The sequence below is a fragment of the Sparus aurata genome, chromosome 8, assembly GCF_900880675.1.
Source record: "Sparus aurata chromosome 8, fSpaAur1.1, whole genome shotgun sequence".
Taxonomy (NCBI): domain Eukaryota; kingdom Metazoa; phylum Chordata; class Actinopteri; order Spariformes; family Sparidae; genus Sparus; species Sparus aurata.
This window is the reverse complement of record NC_044194.1, coordinates 10,577,244-10,597,620: the sequence shown is the minus strand read 5'-3', so window position 1 is coordinate 10,597,620 and position 20,377 is coordinate 10,577,244.

The following is a 20,377-nucleotide window of genomic DNA, read 5'->3' as shown; positions in this document are numbered from 1 at the left end:
TTTCTAACTGTGGACCCTCTTTACGTGGGACCGTAGTGGAGGAAAAACCCAACTCTTCTTCTTCTTCTTCTTCTTCTTCTTCTTCTTCTTCTTCAGCGCGTTATATTTGCGGACAGTTTTCACCTTTGGACGCTCACATAAATATTAATGCGGTGAATCCATACAGCACATCAGACATATTGCCGTCTCGATATTGACTAAGGGGGGAAACAAGTTGTTAAATTATATTCTCTTATTTCCAATAACTGGCTGATGATCTTTGCGTCATTACGCTCTATACGTTTATTTTCCCAGCTGCATCGCCATCGCTCCCAGAAAGTCCCTGAACGCCACATTTGTTTGAACTTTTTTTGCTTTTCCCGAGAAGTTTGACATGATGGTTGTATTTTAAAATGACAGTTATTTACACGCGGGTTATTGTGATGCTGTAAACCTTTGGCCTATCAGTAATTATTAGCACTATTGGCTTAGATTGAGAGTTAGGCCCTGAAATAGAATTAGCCTTGTTGTATAGGGGCTTTAATCAGGATGGGTATGGAAGCCAACTTCACCACAGTTTCTGCTGCTGCTGCTGCTGCTGCTGCTGCTGCTGGTGGTGTGTGTGTGTGCGTGTGTCTGTGTGTGTAAGAGCTAGTGTGTGGTTTTGTTGCTGTTGATAATGATGAAAATGATGATTATGATGTGATGCTGATGGTCTTTTGTCCCCGGCTGAAAGCCGCTATTTATCCATACAGTGATGCTTTCACTGCCTTGTCCAAGCAAACTGTCTCTAAGGGTATATCACACTGAGGCCAATCCGAACATTGATAATTAAGGATGGACATCCACACACACGCACACACGCACACACACACACACACACACACACACACACACACACACAGTATCTCACCACTGAGCCAATGTGATGTCATTGGAGCACATCAGAAAGAAAAAAAAAACAAAAAACAAAACAAAACAACAAACCCCCCCCAAAACTACGGAACAAGTCTTTTCAGAACACGAGCGCGCAGAGAGGACTGGAGCTCGCTCATCAGATCACGGGCGAGAGCGTCAGAATCGCTTTGGATCTCGACACCGAACCCGGGGGCTGATTCCAGCTGACAGTGCGTGATGTGCGGGAGCCGGACTCTATCATTTGTACTCCTCGCTCGTTTATTAGCATTGTACCAAAAAAAGAAAAAAAAAAAAAGAAAAAAGAAAAATCTAAAAACCTAATGAGGTGTAACTCGCCGCGACGTCACTTTTTATTTACGTCTGCGTGACGTGAGAACTTTCTGACACACGAGCTGGCAGTCCCCTATAAACACCACCAGCACCCTCCACCACCACCAGCACCAGCACCACCCCCCAACACATACACACACACACACACGTGTTTAAAAAATCCTGCAGGCTGCGGAGGATGCTGAGGGGCCGGGGCGTGTGCGTGTGCGTGTGTGTGTGTGCTGGCGGTGTGTTCGGGGTTTGCACACTGAAGCTGGGAACTTATTTCGGGCTCACAGGCTATTAGTGGGGCTATTTGTTTAATACGAATATGGCTCCCTCTCTCCCCCTCTCTCTATCTCTCTCTATCACACGCGCGCACACACGCCCGCACAGTTAAGCGACAAATGTGCACATTATTTGCACCTTGGCGCTATCACTATGACAAATTAGTCCATATAGCATGCGCTTTTATTGCATATATGGGCTGAGGCGCCGCAGCTCATTTACAATGCAGGCTGCACCATAAGTCAAACACTTGGCAGGATGGGGCACCTGTTCCTTATGTTAGGTACAGAACATCATTATCATTATTAACATTATTATTGTTATTATTATTATTATTGTTATTATTATTGTTTCTCTTGCAGACTGGCTGTACCGTTGTGATTAAACCCGACTCTACAGCCCCTCGTTCCTTTCTTTTTAATTCTCTCAAATGTCTTTCACTTCTTCAACACAACTTCTTGATTTTCTTCACATTCTTCCACTTTTCTTTATTTGTCGACTTTCTCATAATAACACATCGCCTCTCGCGTCTGCTCAGTCCACACACACACACACACACACACACACACACACACACACACGCAAGGCTTTCCCCCTTCGCATTCTGCCCCCATAAATGTAAGAAAATTGTGCCATCTACCCGCTGTCCCGGGAACTGTAGCTCGCAGACCTCGGAGACCTCGGCTCACTTTAACACAAAGGGAAAAGCGACCGACGCTCGCACACGCGGGGCCCCCTCCACACGCACACAAACCGCGACAGCAGCTGCCGACTGCTATTAGGCTGTAACTTTACAAGTAATGTGTGTTTTAAGCACCTGTCATCCACTCTGTATCCCACTGCGTCTGTCTGTGTGAGTGGAGAAGGTGGTGCGCGGGCCCCGCTGGCCACCGAGGAGGGAAGTCCACATGTGATGCTGTAGTTTTAAAAAAAAACAAAAAACATGAGATTTGCACGTGAAAAGTCAGGAGTCTAATTTGGAAAAGTTTGGATTGAAATCAAACAGCATTGAGGGAGTTTTCTGCTACGTTATGTGACGCACGGACGCTGCGTAAAACCCTCGTGTTATTGACAACATCGGCGCCTCGTTCGCCCCCTTGATGTTGGAAATAAGTGGGTTGTAGATGCAGAAAGAAGAATACATATCATAGTCTCATCACAGCCCCCCTTTTAACGAGAATATGACAGTGCAGGAGTCGTCCTCTCCTCTTTAGGGCGTTTTTTCTCATTTGTGGTTATAGCGAGAAAGGAGAGACAAACTGCAGGAGGAATAAGAGCAAATCAGCACCAACATGGCAAAGTTCATTTGGATGAAAAAGAAGAAGAGAAAAAGAAAAAGAAAAAAACACTGCCAGACTTTCAAAAAAGGAGCGCAGCGCTTTGTGGCGATATAAATAGGGGAGATAAAGACAACTGCAGCTGATGTAGAGCAGGAGTGTGAATATACCCCATGTTGAATTTACCCCCTGTTTTTTTTATTCTATTCTATCTGAGGGCTATTTCAGCTTTCTCTTTAACACGCACGCGCGCGCACACACACACACACACACACACAGTGGAGCCTCTCTCTGCGGCGCCAGTGTGAGCTGTGTGATAGCTCGAATATTGAAATAAATCCAATCTCAGAGCCACTATTTGGACACTCGGTCAGCATGTTTAAAATAAAATAAAAAGTATTTAAGGTTTTTTTTTTTTTTTCTTTTCCCGAGAGAGGACACAACTTTGATGGAGTGAGCGGCTCCAGTGAGGGTGGGAATCAAATAACGACGGGCACCTCTTTAGCAGCGCGCGGTTTGATTGTGTCCTTAACACACACACACACACACACACACACACATAGAGAGAGAGAGAGGCAGTGAGGGGAGGACCAAGACGAGCGGTGAGCCAGAGGGATGATTTGAAGAGACCGCAAACACTCTCCTGGATATTAGACAGCCCCCCTCCTCCCCCTCCACCTCCTCCTCCTCCTCCACCTCAGCCTCGCTCCCCCCCCAAAAAAACCCCAAACGCATTATTTCATCAGGGCTACTTCATAGGTATTGATCGATACGGGCCTACATCTTGCATCGATCTGTTACTTGGGGTACATAGATACTTTATTAAGATCCCCATTAGGTGCGCCGCAGTGGTTGTCAGTCTTCCTGGGGGTCGCAGCATTAATGTTGCAGCGGGGCTCGTCACTCTCGAGGAGTTTTGAAGAAGGGAGCGGTTTGACTACCACCCCACAGATCACGTGCGCGGCTCTGAAGCCCCTCTGCGTGTGTGTGTGTGTGTTCGGTGTGTGTGTTTGGACAAATGGCCGATGAGGTGAACTTAATTGACAATGTCAATCGCGCAGGTCTGTTTACTCACCTCCTCCCCCTCCTCTCACCCTGACGCACCTAGCAGCAGTGTCCATGATCACACCGACGGCATCAAGACACGAGCTTCTACAAATTTGCGGCATAAATCGCTCAAATAAGCGCTAAATGTTTCTTCAACTGTGCGTCAATTAGGCGGGCAGGCCGTGCCAGGCTTCGCTCGGGTCCCTTCATCCATCCCTCCATCCCTCCATCCATCCATCCGTCCATCCACACACCAACCAACACAGACTCCCCGCGTCCGCTCGCTGATGGAGATGTTTTCTGTTATTTCCTTCTACAGAACCGTGTGTGTGTGTGTGTGTGTGTGTGTATCTGCGTGCGCGCTTTTGTGTTTTTGCCGAATAAACTTCCAAAACGCGCACTCTGGCACAGCTCCCTCAAACTGTGAAATTAATTTGGCGTAATTCTGGTCGATGCTGGTGGCAGACTGAAGGTGCTTTAACGAAAAGATGGAGACGAAGAAAAAAAAAGAAAAGAAAACACCTCACACCCTGGGCGTTATTTCTTTTCCACTCTTCATCACCACCACCACCACCACCACCATCATCATCCTCATTATTATTATTATCACGGTTATTATCATCATCATCATCATCATCATCATCCTCGTCAACAGCCTACACGTTCACATATTCCTCAGGTGAAAAACAAAGGACAGAGAGGAAGAATGTAAAAATAATTCCAAAGTTTTATTTTTCTTCCTGTGAATTAAAAAAAAAAAACCCAACAAACTTCTCATGTGCAATTTCACGCTGATATTTTTTCCTGTCTTCTTTTTCTTCAGAAGACGAACAAGAAGTCATCATTAGAAACGGTTTTTTGTTTGTTTGTTTTGTCCATCAGACGCGAGCAGGATCCGATTGAAATGTGACGTCTCCTCTTCTTTGTGTCGGTGTGTTTTCTACATGTTCGTTCCGCTTCCTCCGCGCCTTTAAATGGCACCGAGGGCGCGTCTGACATTTTTTTTCCCCCTTTTTTACTTGCACAACGGAGCTTATTGGGTTTTCATACATGGAACTCAGACAGTATGAAAACACGGAGGGGAGACACAAAGGCCCCGCGTGCGCTTAAACCCTCTCCTCTCTCCCCGTGCGCGTCTCTGACCGCGTTTTTACGCACTGTTTGGCTGCGTTTATCTGACCCACAGGCCTTCACGTCGGCAGAAAAGTTTGACATTTGGTTTCTCTGCTTGAGGATAAAATTCAATAATAGTTAAAAAAAAAAATAAAGGAGAACTTAATTGTTGGCTTTACATCCAACCCAACACTGCTGGTTCTCGTGGAGGCTCCACTGATGCTGGATTTTCTTTCTTTCTTTTACATTTCTGTTTTCGATTTTTGCTGAAAGTCCTCAAACCAAAAACCTGCTTCATAAAACCACACCAAAAAAGTGTGTGAGCAGCTCCTCTCTCGTCCAGAAGACTCCGGCTGTCCTCGCTGTGAGCTCCCGCACACCTTTTTTTTTTTTTCATATCAAGAACACCCCGCAGCAGAGACGCGTCTACAGCCCCCACGCGTGGATCCCCCCACACCCCCCAGCTTGATAAGATTGTCTGACATTTATTTTTTTTTTTAATTCTGCGGGCTCGATGGGATTTTTTTGCAACACGCTGTCCACAAACTGATAGCCGAGCCCGAGCATCGCCAGTTTCATACATCCTGTAAAAGAAAAAAAAGAAGAAGAAGAAGAAGAAGAAGAAATGTGCAACTGCAAACCAATCATGACCCACAAGAGAAATTAAATTATCCCTCTGATTTCTGAAGACCCTGTTTATCTCCCCCCCAGCTGACCCACGGGCGTCCCGGGACCCTCAGATTGGGGAACTAGTGTATATGTTTGACTGTGATAATTTCCCTTGAATTAGATTACAGTACTTCTGAAGTCGCAGAGGACGCCGGTTCGCTCCCCTCCTCCTCCTCCTCCTCCTCCTCCTCCACCCTGACCCCCGCAGGTCCAGGGACCCGCTCCGGGACCCCCCTCCTGCACTAATGAACAGCGATAACACATAGAACTGGTGGCCGCCAAAAGACAGCAGCATGCAGGCTGTTGTCATAGCTGGCGACGCACACAGAAATCGGTCAACCTTATGAGAGGACAAATCTTCACGGAGGGTCTCAGACAGCAGAGGAGGAAGAGGAAAGAGAAGAAGAAGAAGAAGAAGAAGAAGAACAAGGAAAAAACACACTGTGGAGGGAAGATCTGTCCGCAACAGCGAGATGGCGCTATTCTGCACGTTTAACCTCAGCGGCTGCCTCCATCACGTCTCCTTCACACGTCTCACTGAGCTTCCTCTTCTTATTTCCACGCAAAAATGTCCACCCCACTAAAAATATATATATCTGAAAAAAAAGTAAAAAAATTACAGACTCATGCAAATACAGTGCGATGACTACTGCGAGGGTTTCAGATATTTATTGGCAGTTTTAAAATAGTTCAAACATCCTCCAAAGATTTTATTTGAGCGTTTATTTAATTCGTAATTCAAAACAAATCGTTTGCTCGTATGGAAAAAAATACGAGATAAATAATGATAATAATAATAATACTAAAAGGGGGACAAACACTGTAAAGTGAGGATGAAGTTCAGGTTTGTTTATGTGCTGTGGAACAATCCTCACACACCTGAGAGGATCACAACTTCGCTCATTTCACATTTCGATTATTTATTTTATTTTATATTTGAAACCAGGCGCTCACGACAGCTATGCGGTGATGACGGTGTGGCGTGTCACACCAGGCTGGCTCTCAGGTATCGAATATTTTCTTTCTTCTTTTATTCACACGACAGAACGATCCGTTTACAAGACCGACGATCACTTTTTGTGTTGACAGAAAAAAAAACCCAAACACATTTCCCCCAAAAATCCATCGAAAAATCTTGAGTTATTTTTCCCTCCATCCCACTGAGTCTCCGTGTTGTCACAGATTATTATTTTCGCAACACCTGGTACAAAAAAATAATTGTAAAAAATCAAGTTGTGCGCTTTCGGTTCTATTTATTTTGTTTTATAAGGACATTTCGTGTGTTTCCAGCCTGCTGGAGATGAAAACACCACCGGCCTGTTAACGACGGATGCTCGCTAATAAAATAAAAAAGAACGCAAATATATTATTTTATTATTAATTCCGAATAATGACATTAATCGACGCACTTGCAATAACAGAAATAATCAGAAAATGGCCGAAAATAGAATAAAAAAGTCGTTCTGGCGTGTCATTTCGGTTTTCATTCTCCTTTTATTTCTTGTTTGTGGACTTCAGAAGTTGTAACGCAAATGAATATGATCGGATTCAGCGGATTATTACAATTATTTTAATATTTACAGCATTTATTGTAAATTAAAGCGTCAAACTCCCATAAAACTGACTCAATTAAGCACAGTGATGAGAGCGTTTCTCTCGACGCTGCAGGAGAATCTGCTCCACGTGTTTATAACAGAAAGAGCACGTCATAATAATGAACAATATTAGGTGTAATTAGTAAAGCTAGTGTATTTCAAACACTTCCTCCTGTGAATGATCTGTAGCTGGGTTTTTTCCCCCCTGCTACATAAATATATATTCATATATAGATATTTTTAAATGAGGTAAAATCACGTGATGATCTTCATTTCTTGTCTAAAAGTTTTCTGAACAGGACTTGTGCACAGGAGGAATCATGAAGGACTCAGACCATGATGCTCACACGTTCCCTCTCCCTGCAGCTCCTGGCCTCAGCCTCCTCTGAACTTTACAACTATATGTAAACAAGTTGTCAGTTTGGCAATAATCTTCTTTACTTTTTTTTTTTTTTTTTTTGCTGGAATGAAAACCCAATCTTCTTCCCCAAGCTTAGATTAGGCAGACAAGTTTTTCTTCTTCTTCTTCTTCTTCTACTCCCTTTTTCATCCCCGTCCCTTGTCATCGCTGGGGCTGGACTTTGGTGGACAATAATGCGGCAATTGTTGATGCTTTGTGACCCATAAAATTTGAGGGTGGCTATTCTGGCTTTGGTATGTAATTATGCAAAACACTTTGCATAAAGACTTGCCATCCGATCTAATGATAGAGCCTGCAGTCTCATTTCCACAGAGGGGAGGCAACCAGCAAAAGAAAAAAAAGAAAAAACACAACCCTGCTCTCCCCCAGTGATGGAGGGAAAAAAAAGGGGGCTGCCATAATAAAAAAAAAAAACACAGACAAACTGCTCATAAGAAACACATGCTATTGTTCAGGTAATTCTGTTTGGTGGTGTGGAGATTTACAATGGAAACAAAACGAGGAGAGTGTATTTAAATCTCACTGCCTCTTTACAGTATGTGTGTGTATGTTTGTTTTTGAACCATGTTATCACACAATGATGCTGATTTAGATCCTTCCTTTTGGAGACCACTGCTAGGTATTTTTAAGTGTGGATAAAAAGGAAAAAGAAAAAGAAGAAGAAGAAGAAATGCAAACACGAGGTGAGAGTCAAACCAATTAACTTGATGTGTCTCACACAGAGGACACAGTTGAGGTTCAGCGTTGAGAGTAAGGAAACATATTTCATGGATCACGCCGGGTTTCCCCGGAAAAAGAATAAAACACCAGCCATGTTGTACGATGAGGGCGTTTAATCAGTTTTAAAAGAGTTTTTTGTGCATTAAATATGACAAAAAAAGCAACATTAACGACTGGAACATGTACATTTCTTTTTATTTCTTTTTGTTAGAATTTCCAGGATGTTGGTTAAAAAAAAAAGCCTGCAGCCCTGCGTCGCCTTTGAGGTGTGCACTATATGGGATTTCTTTCTTTTTTTTTTTTTCTGTGTGTATGCACATAATAAACACTTGTGCTCGCCTGATAGAGGTGTGAATCTGAGAGCTTTTCTACCAAATGAAGTGCCAGCAGAGAGAGAAATAAAGAGATCTGCAGCTGTCAGGGGTCAGTCAGGCAGAGATTGCTTCTAGAGATCTTTTGAAAAAATCACACGTTTGAAGGCTTAGGGCTTTGCTGTCTTCGCATTTCAAGCTCAGATCAGTGGAATCAGGGGAAAGAGAAGAAAAAAAAAAGAAAAAGAAGAAGAAGAGGAGAACATGGGCTGGAGGATTCTGATGTTGGGATGGACACGGGGACGAGTGCTGCTTTTTTTTTTTTTGGAGCCTTTTACCTGATTCCTTTTCAGAAGAAGGAGGCGAACCCCAAGTTTTTTGTTTTGTTCTTACATTAAAACACGCATCACACAATTAAAGCAACAGTGTCTCTCATGTCTGTGTGTGTGTGTCTGTCTTTGTGTGTGTGTGTGTGTGTGTCTGTCTTTGTGTGTGTGTGTGTGTGTGTGTGTGTGTGTGAGAGAGAGGAAAGGTAATGTACAAAACCTGCTCCACACTCCCCTCTAATTTGCTGTGTGTGTGTGTGTGTGTGTGTGTGGACAGGAAAAAAAAAAAGAAGCAGCGATGGGAAAACAACCCTCGAGTGTTTCACGACTCTCTCTCACGGATTCCAGGAGAACCTTTTTTTCTTTTTTCAACGCAGAACTCTCGTGAATAAAAATTCTGGCACCGTTTCGGTAACAAGAATTAAATAAAGACTTTTTACAGCCTTCATTAGCGATTATTCTCAGGGTTTAACTCGACACTTTAGCTGCTCCTCTGCTGCGTTTTTTTTTTTTTTTTTTTTTTAGAGCAACTTTTCATCTTTATTTTCTGAAGCCTGAGCCAAACAAGGATGTGTAACCGCACCGTCGATATTTTGCGGTGATCACATGCTAATTTTTCTCTGTTTCTTATCCGGATGATCAAACTATATTTCTCTAGAAGAGTAAATTTTTTAGAGGATTGGGAAGAGTCTGTAGAAAGCAATTTTCTAAGGTGTTTAGGTTGATTATGTAGAAGGGAAGGAGAGAGGGTGGGGAAAGTTCTCATCGAACCGCTAATCAAATTAAAAATGAGTATTTAGTTTTTTGTTTATTGGCTTGTGCTGTCTGGAGGACCTGCTGGAGACAGTGGGCGAGAATTTCATGAAGATTTAATGTAAAAAAAAAATGTATTTGAAGGATGAAAGTAGACAAAAGTTAGCAAGCTGCATGCTGCAAAATACATTTTGAAATAAATATATATGAAAAGGTTATTAATTTTCAATTAGAGCAACACAAATGTGTCTTCTCACATAACCCTGCTACACACTCCAGACATGCAGGGTGACACAAAGCAGAGTTTGGGTGTGCTGCTTCGATCAATCGAGCCGTTTCGGCCAATCATAGCTCAGGACAAAGGTAAACAGGGTTAACTCTTGTTTAAACGTGGATTCTTTGAATCTTTACAGGCATTTTATTTTGTTAAATAAGGAGGACGCTTTGATTTTTGTAATCACAGTCCAGGAATTTCCTTAAAGAATATTTACTGTGGGCGAAACGTTCTGGAGAATCCTCAACTTATGTGTCTCTAGTTCATCTCTTCAGGCTCTCCTGCTCCTTCCCCTACATGATAATAACATACTTACAATAAACTGACCTTAAAATGTAAAGCCACTTTCTCTTTGAACAAACAACCCTTAACTTCATGTCAGAACTCGAGCAGGAGAGACACGACTCGAAGTTGTCACACACTGCTCCCCGAGCAAGGACTAACATTGTCTGACAGCCGAGGTTCTCCACGAGTTTAGAGGCTCTTGAAGCATTTATTTTTATTTTTTTAGTTTAAGTGGAGTAATAAAGTAAATCAGTTGAAATGAAACCAAAGAGAAACTGTTAAGGCTCAGACGGGAAGAGGGACAAAGGTCAAACAAGCACATTATGACAGATTATTTGATTAATCATCTTCTCGTCTTTGAGTCCCTTCAGATGCCAGAATTAAAAAATTAAAAAATAAATAAGAAAAACCTCGTCTTCAAGAAGCTTTTTACCTTGAAATCCTCATGTTCTCAATCACAAGTGAGTTCTGGAGGAACGCATCCTTCTTAATGTGAACCCCCCCCCCCCGAACTTCTGAGTGTGTTTTCTAACCGCTCCCTTTTTTCACATGCCATGTGATTTCTGCGTTCTTAGTAGGGAGGCAAAATATGCAAATCCCATCAGATTTATAACACTCGGCGCCTTTCAGTTGTTCATGTGCTTCTGCTGTGGTGTATTATTATTTTCAAGGGTTCTCAGCGGGACATAAAAGGATCATAAGTTATTCTTCCACCTGACAAAAATATTTCATTCTCCCCTCTGTTTCAAAGATGGACCCTGGTAAAAGTGATAATGACGTGATTTATTATCATCTGAATGGATGACGGCGAGCTGATTGCTTTTGACGGAGCTTCATGCAATGCTGCATATGAAATGAAATATAAATTGACAGGGGATGCTTTCGACGAAGTAAAAAAAAAAAAAAGAAAAAGAAAGAAGATCTTTCATGTGACAGCGTCATGCGCTCATTAAATCATCCGCTAAACAGGTGATACAAACATTTTCATTCAAACGATCAAAAAGGAGGAAAACACACACACACACACACACACACACAAAACCCACACTGGACTTCATTCATCTGAATCCTGTCTGAGAGAGGCGACCTTCTGTGAACTCTGAAGCTTTTGTTTTTGTTGTTAATAGTATTCCTCAAGTTTTTCTTTAGTTTTTTTTTTTTTTTTTTTTTTTTTTTTTAGACAACTTCCTAAAACTTTGTCTTTCTTGCTAATCACACATGTTGATCACTGCGCCAAATCCCCGTGGCTGTTCAGATGGTGGGTTAAAAACAACTTTGCTTTTAGTTTTTTCCTTTTCGAACTGGCCCTTGCCTCGCTGGGATCTCCAACAGAAACGACCTCTGCTAGGCCCTGGTGTTAAAGAGCTCTGATCTGGGCCATGACAGCTTAGTCCAATCAGCCTGTTCAACATGCTGGTTTGACTGTCACTTTCAATTTTCACATGACCCCTTGGTCCTAGAATGGGGGATAAGTGGCAGAAAGTAGGACTGAAAGCTCATATTATTGGTCTGACAGCTTCACTCATCTGAAAGTAATGCAAAACGCAGCTCATATTTATACCCTGACCTTACGCTCAAAAACAGGGAATCTACTGTATCTGCATGTTTGGTGGAACGAGACAAAGGCGAGGAAACGGCGTAATTTTATTAAAAACACAGGATGTTTTCTTTCTAATCACTCGGCAGATGCGGCGGAAAGAAAGACGAGGCGTGCACTCTGCTTTGCAGCCGAAAGAGTTTGACTAAATGTTGTTTACACAAAACAACATATGGAGCATTTCTCCCTTTTTTCTGGTGCAGAAAGCAAAAAAAAAAAAAAAAAAAACCCACATCCCTTCACTTCACGGATCAAGTGACCAGCAGGTACCGTACACGTATGCAACATGTGGCGCGGGTTCCCGTCGCCTCGCACGTGAACAGCTGATCATATTCTCAATATCCTCGGAGAGAAATGTTTCATCCGAGCCGTATTTATGCTCATGTAGGTCATAAAAAAAAAAAAAAAAGAGAAGAAGAAGAAGAGCGCTATCAGTGGAGGCTGGATGTGGTCATTATCAGACATGGTGCTAGACAGGAGGGAGGGGTTCATTGTTCAGTGTGCGCTGCCAATGACTGAATAAGGTGTGTTCATTGTTCATTCTCTCCGTGTTGTGTGTGTGTGTCTGTGTGAAAGCAAATGGGCTACAGCTTTTTTTTTTCCTCCCCCCCGCCACTGTTGTTACTGTGCTTAACTTCGGCGTATCGTAATATGTAATGTGGCGAATGCGAAATACTGTAATTTGGGGAGGGAGGTAAATGACAGCTGGATCACCTCGCGCCACCAAAACATCCACAGCGTTACAGTCATTTACCGAAAAGACTGCGAATGAATAAAAAAAAACAAAAAAAAACGCACGTTCTCTCATCAGACCGAGGCCATAAAACACGTTAAAACTCCCTCAATACAAAAAAAAAAAAAACACTATTAAAAGGTTCCTTTATCCGTCCTATTTGGCAGCGTCGTCTCCTCGCTGCAGAGATATCGGCATGCATTCTGTCATATCTCCAGCAGCAAACATGGATATTTGGATGACGGAACAGTTAAAGGTTGTGTTGTGTTTTTTTTTTTTTTCCTCCTCCTCCCTGTATAATCCACACTTCTTGTCCCCTGCCTGCCCTCATAATCCCCTGGCATGTGTTGATGACATCACATGGCTACTGGCTCCAAGTTCCTCGTCCCCCTGCAACTGTCATTAACTCTGTGAACAAATGAATAATGACTGGGAGACTCGCTGGCTCCCACCACTGACCTTGGGTATTATTAGAGTGACCTTTCTTTGGCTTGACCAAAAAAAGAAAAAAAAAAAAAAAAGAAGAAAAAAACCTTTTTGATATCATTGCTGGAAGTACACTAGGAATGATGGCCTGTCTGCCGGTGGGTGGGGTGGTGGAAGCACGAGCATTACACATAAGGGGGAGGTGGTGGTGGTGGTGGTGGGATGGAGGTGCCGTCGGAACTAGCAGTGTCGTGTAAAGCTATACCTCGCTTCATGAATACTTAATTGGGGAACACAGCCCTGAAACGCCCGACTCGCCGCTTTCCTTCCTGACCTCTCTTTACCAACAATGCACAATATTTGGGTTTAGCCGGGTCGGACATGGTCGGATGACATGTTTCACTGTAAAGGCGGGCCGTTTGGGAATCTTGTCACAGTCAGCTGTGTGATATCATCTGTGCAGAGGGAGAGAGAGAGAGAGAAGGAGGGAGAGAGAGAGAAGGAGGGAGGGAGGAGAGGATCAGTCAGGTGTGGCTGTGGGAGGAAGCATCTCCATATGTCACAGAGATGGTTCTCATAAGAACATGCTGGAAATCACATGCTGATAGTGATCACAACCTGCAGACACATGAGTGTGATTTATTGTCAGCTGCAGGAGCGGGGAGGGGGGGGGGGCGGTGGAGTAACTGAGTAGATCTCCTTAGGTACGTCATGTGAGGGCTATTTTTAAGGCTCTTGTAGTTTACTTGAGGAGTGGGTATATGTGTTACTTATAGATATCTGATGGGTGTACTAAAACGTAGATTTTACATACAAAACATACGAGTGTAAAGAAACGTTTTAGACTAAACTGCCCAGTGGGAACAGTCAGCATACAGCATGAAAACGCGGTACTGATGCCAATGAATCAGTAATAACGATCGATAAATATCATGTTTAATTTGATATATGTCTGTGATATTCTGCAAGGGGCCATTCAGAATGATGCACACTTTTGCTTGTTTATGCTTTTTGTACATTTCACTGATGAAACTCTGGCGGTAGGACTCACAGCTGCAATGGAGCATTTATCTATTTACCTTTTCTCAAGTAGAGGGTCTGAATACTGAGGAAAAAACGTTTTCAAATAGTATTTTAGGTGATTTAATGGGGGGATCGTGTGAAAAAAAGGATGGAGACATTGTTCAGCAAGCAGCACTGTGCTGTAAATCACCATCTTAGTATGTACCCTAAAAATCCAGCAAATAAGACGCAATGATTTATGTTTGCAAACTGTCGGCTGGTCTATAGCCGGCTAAGCTCGTCAGCCCGCCTGATGTATCACGCTCTGATTTCACAGTATCTGTAATCACAGTTGTGGTCTAATGAAGAGCACCAGTTCATCTTCACGTGCTGTAGGCTTCTGTGTTAGCCTCAGTCGATGTTTGAACCATTACAGAATAATTCCTGGAGTTAATTTTCTTTCATGATTTTGCAGCAGAATCAGCCGCAGACGTGTTCAGCTGCAGGTGCTGATGGCCAGAGACGGCTTCTGGCCCGTTACTCGACATTTCTTGGTGCGAGCAGAGCAATTTTAACAGATAAGGTTTTTAAAGTAGTGTCCATTTCAAATGTCCCCAGTGCAAAAGCCACCTATGCTGGATACTTTACCTGGCGTGTTACTCTGGAGGTGCAACAGGAGGAATCCATCCTTCGAACAACGACTAGATAAAGAAGGAAAAAAGAAATGAATTGGATTTTACATCAACACAGTCACATAACGACAGAAAATTCCAGCGTGGTGTGACTTTGACTGTATGGAACTGTAGTGGAAAGTAACTTGGTAGCTTTACTCGAGTACTCTGTAGTTAAGTACAGTCGTGCTCATGGAAATATGGTATTTTCTGCTTATTAAATTTCAGAATAAACCAATAATTTGAATATATTACGCAGCTTTATAGAACTAAAAACTAAACTATCCAAAAAACGAATAAATAAATAATTAAAGCTTCATCTCAAATATAGTTAAGTAATATATTCTACACATCAATGCATCACTCATAATAATCTGTTAATAAAATATAGCCTGATAATAAAACATTACATTTAATTTGAAATGTTCATTTGAAATTTGAGTGTATTTCTCTAATAGCACACATTCATAAGTCAAATTTTAAATACAGGACTTGTAGTATTTTTATTTTACAGCTGTACTTCAGAAAACTTTATTAACGGATCTGAATACTTCTGGTAACTTTGCCTGTAAAGGAGGAGCCTCCTGCCCTCAACTTCCACTCAGACAACAAATAAATATATATTTTCTGCATATATAATTACACAGCAGCCAATAGGAAACGAGAAATGCATTTTAACGCACAATGCAAACATCTGGATATGTTTTAACGCCAACTGCGCACTGAGATCAATAAATGAATAGGAACGATGGGAATAAAACAAATAAATAAATAAAATGTGCGTGATGAAAGTGTCACACTGTAGACTCTCTGAACGCAGAGTCCGTCCCTATATGAGCAGTGACAGAGACGTATAGAAGCTGTGGCTATTTGTGGCCGCGCGCAGAAACGAATAAACACCTGGGATGAAAGGTAGACACAGAGACCGGCTGATGTAATCAGCGCTGCCACATCGAGGGCTCTCCATCATTACAATCTGCGGATTGCAATAAAAGTTCCCAGGATTGCACCGAGCGACCCAATCTCAACCAATAGACAATCACAGCCTCTGATCTCGGTCCCAATTGAGACATATCCCAACTGAACGTCTCAGAAAATTAGACCTACTTGGTGTGTCCATGATCCCGAGATGGACAGATAGAGCAGGTGCGCGCAGACACACACTCTGACACACACACACACACACACACACACACACGTGCATCAATCGATATCGTTTCAACAAAAGGTTTGTTATTTGCAACAATTTATGTTGAGGATAATTTTTTATTTATTTTTTTTACACAGCATCGCGGGAGCCTAAGGGAGCGAATTAAGTCGCTATTAAAGGGTGACAATTAGTGGTTTGGTTGTGTTGGAGTCGGTGCAGCAGCGCGACAGAAGTGGACGACCTCTGGCAGCGGGGGAAGAACGCGCTGGGAGATGGAGAGGGGAGGAAGAGGCTCATTGTTCACTTGGGATACTGATGGTGTCGGACACAAGAGAGACGACAGCGCTGGAAGCTCCGATTCTGCTGCTGCTGTTGTTGTTTTTGTTATTTCTTGTTTTTTTTTTTAAGTGAAGAAAAATGTAAAAATAAAAACAGAGAAATCATGAAAAGGTTGAGAGAATGTTTAAAGGACTATTCCGTGTGGAGTCATCGCAGGGGATCATGAAATAATAATATGAATAACAACCATTAAAAAAAGGCTCTGTTGCAATAATCCAAATGTAAAATAAATAAATAAATACATCAATAATTAAATAAATAAATACATAAATAAATAGAGCAACAATAAGGTAAAAACAATTAAATCCAGAGGTGTCACAGTGCGCACGTGGCCAAGCGCGTAAATAACGTGTCCAGGTGGAGCAGCGAAGCTTTTTGAAATGATTTACTTCATTCATATTTGTACTTTTGTTTTAAATTTAAAATCTGCGAACTAAATCTAACAACAGATGTGTGTCTGACAAAACTGATCTATATTCCCAAATATTCTTTAAAGTATTTTTTAAATATAATACTAATAATAATAATAATAATAATAATAATAATAATAATAATAATAATGATGATTTCAGACACCATGCGTCGTCAGTATTAATTGCTCCAGTGTCAGTGGCCGGCTGAGGGGCTCTGGTGTATCTGGTGCAACAGCAGGGAGAGCTGAAATAATTCCCAGTGCGCAGACATTTCCTCAGGCAGCAGCTCCTCCAGAGCCAGACTCTGCCTGGAAAATGAGTCGTGAAGCGCGGCGTAAGGACTTGGAGACAGAAAAAAAAAAAAAAAAAAGCAGCAGGTTTAATGTCCGCCCAGCACCTGTCATGACTTTGGGATGTTGTTGACGAGAAGAAGAAGAGGAGGAGGAAGGGGATGAAGACCTGTGCGACGCAGAATGACGCGCAGGATGAGAAGGAGTGGGCGAATAAAAAACAACAACCAAAAAAGTGTAAGGATTTGACCTTTTTTAAATTTTTTTCTTCTTCTTCACGCAAAGTTGAAAAACGCGCCGGGCAAAAGACCACATGTGACCAAAAAGATGATAGAAATCATCAGCAGGGCGGTAATTACAGTATAGTTTATGGCTGGCTGCCTTTGCCAGAAACAGTAATTGGAGCACATCTCTTCTTTTTAACCAGAGGAAAGCGGTTCAGCTCGGAGGACGGAGGCAGTTGTGAAAGCAGTGATGGATACTATTGTCCAAAATTTGACCCTCTATTAACATCTCTTGGCAGCATCTGGATCCTGTCACCATGGCAGAGGACAAAAGTCATTTTCTCAACATACCAAATCCCCTCTTTTTAAACGCCCCCCCACCCACCCCACCAATAAATGGGTGGAGGCCAGCCCAGAAGCCCCAATCTCTTCCTTTATCACTCTCCACACTACCACCTCTCCATCCTCCCCTTTTGTTTTGCAGGTGTCTCCAATTACCTGCTAATTTGCCTCTAATCTTGGCACAATTCTTAATAAACATGTTTTTATCCCCCCCCCCCACCCACCCACCACATCCCCACCCCCACTACAACCAAAGTCTCTGAAAATTGTGAGCAGGAGCGCGCGCACACACACGCACACACACACACACGGCGGTGGTCACAGCCTCCATTAAAACACTGCCCTGATTTTTATTAATTTCAGTGTAAAAAAAATAAATATTGCAACCCAAGAGGGAGACGCGAGGAGTGTCTCCCGGTGATAGATGCAGGTTGTCGGGTGGCATTTTCATTATGAATTTTCTTGGTGAAAAGATGAGTGCCAAGGAGCAGTCGACTCAACGCAGACGACGCGAGGAGAAAAAAAAAAGAAAAAGGGGAGAGGAGTGTTGCTAAGAGACGGGGATGCTGCACAACTTCCATCAGGAGCTTGACTCTGACCTTTATGCAAATTAGCTTCTGCCAAATCTTTTGTGCGAGAAGCAACCGCGATGTCACTAATACCTGGCCCCCCGAAAACGCTTTCATATCCAGGGTTTCCTCCCTCAGAATGCAAAATGCACTTTGGAAAGTGTAACAACAAACCCCGGACCCCTGCACACTTGTTGGGGGGTTTTAATTGAAATCACAGAACGAGTGATTGGTGGTGGAGGTGGTGGAGGCACCTTTAATTGAATTTGCCTGGTGTCTGCCATGAAAGTGTTTTGGTTTTTTTTTCTTTCTTTTCTTCTTAAAACAATGCTCTGAAAAAAAATTAGTATATTTTTAATTTGTAAATCTCTTAAACTTACCATTCATGCTCATACACCCCCCCTCACTCCCTTGATAAGCGTGACATTTCGCAGCGACATGGATTATTCACATGTGAGACATCAACAAGCTGCAGTTTTTCCTTGACCTGCGTGTCATTTAACAGACGAATGATAATGATGGTTGGAGGAGGAGGAGGAGGAGGAGGAGGGAGGGGTAGAGAGAGGTTAGAGGGCTGGAGAGGGCAGAGAGGTTGAGACCTGAGAGAAGGGGCTGTATCAGGTTGTAGCAGGTTATCTGGAGTGGACGCTGATAATGGCCTTTCAAGACATGCCAGGTTTGATCCTTTCACCGCTGGAGGAGGGAGGGGAGAGAGCTAATCAATAGTCCGGAGCAGATCAGTGATATGAGGTTACTGTACGAGCAGACAAACAACAACGGCCGGTTTAATTGGGGCGGAAATTTGACAAAGAGAGAAGTTGCGAACGCCAAACGGGAAAACAGGGAAAAATCCAATCATGTATATTGATTGTGCGTTATGTTATCGGGCCCCTGTACGCAAAAAAAGAAGAAACATCTGGAAATGTGGAAATGGTGATCACAGCGAGCCTCTCCCCCCCCCCTCCCCTTTACAGATTAACTTGCGGGGTGCGATGAACACAACTTCAAGGCGGAAGGCATAAAACAGCCATTTTAATCAAAGCTAAGTGAAATATGGATCCTCTCTCCTCCTGTGGTTCTTCACATTAAGCAGAGGGAAAGAAAGAGAGGGAGGAAAAAAGAGAGAGGAGACAGAGGGAGGGAGAGAGAGAGCAGTACACTACCGTGTTCAAAGCCAACCTTGTCAATAGTACTCACAGTGGGCTAGGGGAGTGTAATAGCACTTCCCTGATTCTACATTGATATCATATAATCCAGTGTGCCCTGTTTCAGTATCATATTTATCTAACCTGCTGGGGGACAGGGTAAGGGGGACAGTGTCCCTGCTGCTAGGAGCAGACACATTACACACTGCCTCGTGTATTCTTATTGATTACTCCCACCCCACAGCCCAGGGACCATAATTTAACTCAGCAGGCACTACAGTTAATACTGGAATTCAAACATTCCATCTACACTTCAAGAGACAAAAACAATTGACACTTTAAAAATGTGCAGGGCCTCTCTAAATGGGATCTGAAGGGAATGGATCTCCATTTTCTGGTCCGGGCTTTTTCTTTTTCTTTTTTTTTTTTTCTCTCCCCTTCCTCCCCTCCCTACTTCAGTCTCCTGCCTGTGCGGTTAGCGTATTGTTTCAGAGAAGAACTGTGGATGAAGTGCTTTGAAAGAATTATATGTCGAGGAATTTGGCGTTCTAAGAAGGACTGACAGAAAGAAAAAAGGATCTCTATAATTTGTGTTACAACATTTTAACTGTTTTCTTCTTAAATATGTGGATGCGGATAAGAGCCCCCCCCCATCTATTTTTTTCTTTTTTCTTTAACTTTTAGTTATTATTTCTTAACATCAGTACTGCTCAGGAGCAGAGAAGCTTGACCGGAGCGAGGAGCCATAAGTTGCCTTGCTCAAGAGCTCAACAGTAGTGGCAGGAAAGGAAGACGTCTAATTCTTCTGCATTATACCTAAACAACTGATTTTTCTTTTCTTTTACAGTTGGATACAAGGGTAACACGAATAAACTTTCAACTGATCGTTAATTAATAGTTATTTCACTGTTAACAAACAACAAGATGCCTTGTCAACTATTTATTGAGCACTTCTAAATGTTTATGAACATCAGTTACATCAGTCACTTCATAATGTCCACAGATGAACCTCGCAGTATTTATTAACCTTTTAAAAAAGAATGATAAACGTCTGCTTCAACTTTCCATTAAACAGCTGCTTAATAAACAGTGAGGTAACTGTTATCTAATGTTTAATTAACTAATCATTTACCATCTATCAATGGCAGTTACTATAACATGTCATCGAGGGGCTTAAGGTCAGCTCATTTC